The sequence below is a fragment of the Dromaius novaehollandiae genome, chromosome 26 (genome assembly GCF_036370855.1).
Source record: "Dromaius novaehollandiae isolate bDroNov1 chromosome 26, bDroNov1.hap1, whole genome shotgun sequence".
Classification (NCBI taxonomy): domain Eukaryota; kingdom Metazoa; phylum Chordata; class Aves; order Casuariiformes; family Dromaiidae; genus Dromaius; species Dromaius novaehollandiae.
In genome coordinates, this window is record NC_088123.1 from 2,569,085 (window position 1) to 2,574,055 (window position 4,971).

The 4,971-nt window shown below is 50.3% G+C and overlaps 1 long non-coding RNA gene across 1 annotated transcript; it reads left to right on the top strand.

Moving 5' to 3' along the window:
- Positions 1 to 214: 214 nt before the first annotated feature.
- Positions 215 to 1,513, top strand: LOC135323646 (uncharacterized). The gene is made up of 3 exons (XR_010385128.1): positions 215 to 299; positions 903 to 1,014; positions 1,394 to 1,513. It is a non-coding gene; the product is annotated as an uncharacterized LOC135323646 (long non-coding RNA).
- The last annotated feature ends 3,458 nt before the right edge of the window (positions 1,514 to 4,971 follow it).

The following is a 4,971-nucleotide window of genomic DNA, read 5'->3' on the forward strand; positions in this document are numbered from 1 at the left end:
TACCGCAGACAGGTAGCTCTTGGTACCAAAGTACAGTCCTTTTCAAACAAGGTCAGTGTTCAGCATACTCTGCTTCTGCCTCCTTCTTCACGGTGTTCGCTGCTTCGCAAATAGGTCTCCCATGTGTGCACGAGGGAGGCCCTGCGGCAAAAGAGGAGTTGCGGGTTGGCATTTGAGTTTCCAGCAACTCAGTGCCTTCCTTTCTTCCTCCTCCAGGCAGCCTCCTCTGTCCCCGGGGCGCTCAAAGAATTTGTGAGACCTGAGCTGCTGGATGGTGAGAATTGCTACAAATGCAGCAAGTAAGTAGTCTTCCTAATGCCATCGGACTAGGAGATAGTGGCCGAACCCATTGCCCGCCTCAGAGCAGAAGTTACCCTTTGCTTTGCTTCAGAAAGACAAACGAGACGAGGAGACGCAGCTCTGGGTTGTGCAGCTAATGAACCCTGAAGTCACCCAAAGCTTGGAAAAGAGTACCTTTGCTTCTCAGAGCGGAATCTGTGTCATTCTGTTCAGCTAGTTGGAAATCTTTGATAAGAAGCGCAGGCGCTAGCTCGCATTCCGGAACCGCGCTCCAGTGAGAGAGTCACGTTCCTGCTGCCTTGCGTGTTGTCGGCAAGCCTTACTTTTGGGCCCAGGAAAGATACGTGCTCAGGCATTTGCTTGGCTACCGAAAGACAACGTTCCCGATCCGTATCGAGCTGGCCTCCTACATCCTGCCAGGTTCTCTGCAGGAGCAAGGCTGAAATGCAGGGTGTGGCTTTAAGGAAAGAAGCCCCGTCTTAGGCAAGGAAGTACCATTCAGCTAGGATGAGCGTGAGAGAGACATGGAAACTTGCTTGACTTTTGGCGTGAGGGGGAGGGGGGAAGATGCCTTGAAACAATTGCCTGTGCTTGCTTTGAAGGTGTGAGAAGATGGTTGCTGCGTCCAAGAGGTTTACAATACATTGCTCTTCCAACGTTCTCACCATAGCCCTGAAAAGATTTGCCAACTTCACTGGTGGAAAGATTAGCAAGGTATCTATGCAAGTGTAATGCCTTCTTGGGAAGGGAGATTTCCCAAGGCGGAACACTCTCTTCAACGTTGTTAATGTCGGCCAACTGTAACCGTAGCGATGGGAGATGTCTAGGCAAAATCAGCGCAAGAAGTAGGTCTCACTCTTTCTCTTCCAGTAACAGCAAAGCTCCCTTGTGACGATAAGCGTATGCTCCGCTCTGAAAGAGCTGGTTTTGCGTTGAGCAGTTCTCTGCAATGGAAGCGATTAAACGTTGTCTCTGGGAAGACTGATTTCTGAGGAGGCAAAACATGTCTGTCTAAGCTTCCAGCAGTGTTCTTCCCCGGCTCTTTCACGAAGTGTTCCCAGATGAGTTTTGAATCCTCTTGCTCTGTCTTCAGGATGTGGAATATCCAGAGTATTTGGACCTGCGAGCATACATGTCTCAGCCAGTTGGAGAACCAGTCCTCTACGCCTTATATGCAGTCCTGGTGCACAGAGGTGCCAGCGGTCGTGCAGGACACTATTTCTGCTTCACCAAGGTAAGCATCAGCTTCATTTCTTGCAGGGCAGAATCTGTGCTGGTGAAGAGACACTTGTCCCAGCATGTTACTGACAACCATTGTTTTGAAGGGGAAAGAGCTCGTTACATGTCTCCTTTGACTAGTCTTGGTGTCTCCTTTGTCTGCTAGTGTTCTGTCTGGGTTTTCCTGTAGAGAGCACGCTCTAGAGTTGCTCTAAAGGCATCGTTGCCTTTCATTGCAGGCCAGTAATGGACTGTGGTATGAGATGAATGATGCCTCGGTAGTCCTTTGCGACCTCCAAACCGTTCTCAGTCAGCAGGCGTATTTACTTTTTTATATCTGGTAAGAGCGAGCATTCAGATGGGTTTGGGGTACCTTTCCTTTTCGCGCTGCTGAAACCTCTCTTCTGCTCCTCTGACGTGTTTTTCCTTCTGTCCTGGGCGGAAAGGACTATTGGTAGAATTGCGTTCTGTCCAGTCTGGAATTCGCCATGTCACGCAGTGTCTTTCATTGCTTGGCCTTCACCTGCTGCACTTGCGTAACTTGCTACGTACGTGCTCTGTGGAGCTGGCGAATGCCATAAAGGAGGAGAAATTCAGGCCAGAGGTGGTGTAAGGATGAGTTCTTGCTCTGCAAGGGACGGCCGTGGTAGGAAGAGCAGCATCTAATTTTCAGCTTGTAGTCTTGGTTACGTTCTCAGTATGACGTATCAGCTGCTCCTAGATGATGGCAGGATGGGATTCAGCCCAAGAGGAGGCTGACAGGGCATGTCTCAACTGAGATCACTGTTGTTTCCCAAGGTGTGATGGTGAGACACTTGGAGAATGCACTTCTGACGCGCCCGTGCCATCTGATCCCCCTTCGTGCCTTGGTCAGCCGGGGGCTAATAAGAAGGGGGCTGGATTTCTGAGACCGCAGCTTGCTCCTCATATGCTGAAGGTAACTGGGAGGGGGGAGGGGGGAAGAGAGGGAAGGAGAGAGGCAGCAAATGGGTAGTGGGAATTGTCTTTTTCTTCCTTTTTTTTTTTTTTTTCCTTTTTTGGTAGCGTCTGCATTGTATTTTCCCTCCCACCCTGCAGCTTTCTTCACAGCTCTCCTGCTGCAGCCGGAATCACTCAAACAGTGGCTGCTGCTGAATTGCGTGCAGCCCTGCTGCTTCTTTACTTGCAGCTCCGCTTCCTGAAGCACAGCGAGACATTGGAAGTAGAGCCTAGTCATGCTCAAATCCTGGGAAAAAAAAGGGAAAGACTGCTTGGTTTATTGTTAGTGCTGTCACTTGAGCTGAGACAGCAAAACCAGAATGGCTTATTCCTGAGCACTGGAACAAGTATGCTGGGGGTTTCAGGGAAAGTTGAAAGGGGAAAAATGGACGCAGGTACATAGCTAGAGACAGAGAGAGAGAGCGAGCACGAGAGCGAGCGCGAGTGATTTGGGGCCATCTTTAATCCATGCTCAGCTGTTTGGATGGGCTTTCAAAAATGATGCTCATTTGCTTCCAGTCGGCCAAAAACCAAAAGTAGGAATGAACAACACTTGCTGGCCTTGCACTTCGAATTAAAGCAGAGTGGGGCATTTTTTGTTGTTGTTTTTTTTTCTCTTCATCTCCTGAGGCAATTTGTGGGACTCCCTGGTAGGAGGGGTTTGTGTTTGGGGCTTCTCCAAGCTGTGTGTTTGCACATAGCCATCTCACGATCTCTTCTTTTGAAATACAGAGCTCAAGTCATTTAAAGAGAAATGGAGCCCTGAAAGAGGATCCCAGTACCATTGGCGTCACAGAAATGGGCGGTGATTCCCACAAGAGGAGGTGCTCTCGCAGGCTGGAAAGAAACAAGCGAAACTGCCACCTGCAGCAGTATTGCCCTGGAAGCAGGCGCACATCTTCCCGTAGTGACAGAAACTGCCTGGATAAGGGCAGAAGCTCCGGAAAATGTCCTCCTTACCGATCCCGAAGCAGAGGACGAACAGAGCAAGAGAGGTCACACGAGCATTCTTGCAAAAGCAGGTGGCTCCACCTGTCATCACACGCCAGAGGGGAAGGCGGGCATCACTTCAGCAGCCACCGAGCAGATGCACACTGCTGTCCAGTCCCGGAGCAGCAGTCTGAAAACTATTCTCCTCAACGACGAGCACCTTCAGCTGTGTCAGTTCCTTCCGGTTTTGAGGGCTCTTCCCGGAAGACTGAAAAGCAAAGAAACAGAAAAAGAGGACATCCTCACGCCAGAGGGAGCAACAACAAAATAGAAGGGAAACGGAGAAAGACCGAGAAAAGCGATTTCCCCAGTTTGCTCCTCGTTCTTCTCTGGCTGTTCCTCCTGTTCGCCCAGTTGGCTTTAAAGAGCTCTCAGTAGCGCGGCGTCTGTCTGGAGATCACGTGGGTGGGTCGATCAAGTGAAGGCAGGAAAGATAGTGCTGAGCACTTCAGAAGGGGACTGCTAACGGTGCTGACTGCTGCTTGGAATACGCAGGGGTAGAAGACACCGCTCTGGAATAAAGTTATTAGATGTTTATTACCTTGAAATCCCCAAACCACAAGGGGAACCCCAGGAACCTTGCGGGCAGACGACCGGGCTGCCCCAGGCACCATAGAGCATCAGCCCCTGGCGAGGTTCGGGGGGGTGGGGGTTTGAGGCAAAAGAATAGGCTACAATGTGGCGTAGTGTGCATGCGCTGGAGATAACAAGGAGAGCGGTAATTCTTTAGATGTACAGATAACAAGGGAAGCAATAATTCTTTAGGAATACGTGAGTCCAGGTTGATGCCTGTGTGGTGCACCTAAGGGTCGCGACCTGCTGTTCCCCTTGGAGTCTGAACACCAAGTGTTTTGGCAGCTGGAATAGTTGGCTGGCCAGCATGCTCCTGTCTCCTCGCCAATATTCCGCTTTTATTTACCCACTAACGAGACCAATTTACCCACTAACAGGACCATACAGTTAGAGGCACATGTGCACACGCTTCTGGATCAGGCTACGAGAATGATTGTTTTCTTTGGCACCTCTTCCAGAACTAGCCTCAATTAAGGATGTGTGTACAAGCCAGGACCTAATGTCCGCTCGACCTCTGAGGGTGTGCGTTTCTTAGTAAGGCAGACGTTCAGAAATTACCACAGAGCAGCTGCAAATCATCCCCTGCAGTAGACTTGATAAAATACAGTCCCATGTAGGCATCGAGTGCCACATCTGTTTTTTCTGTTCTTAACTTGCCCCTTTCCTTCCGACAGTATGATTTGGATTTCTCTGCACTCCACATGGACAGTCGCAAGCATAAGAGCAAGAAGAAAAAGAGCAGACCCATCAAGAAGCTGGAAAGCTGCTTGGAATGCTCAGATCCTCCTTTCCAGAAGTACCCACGGGAGGAGAAGGAAGAAGCCCATCCTCCAGACAGCTCTCTACGGGAGCAATACAGCAACCGTGGCAGTGAACAACTCCACGGGGACGGGCAGCTTTCCCGTGCAGCTG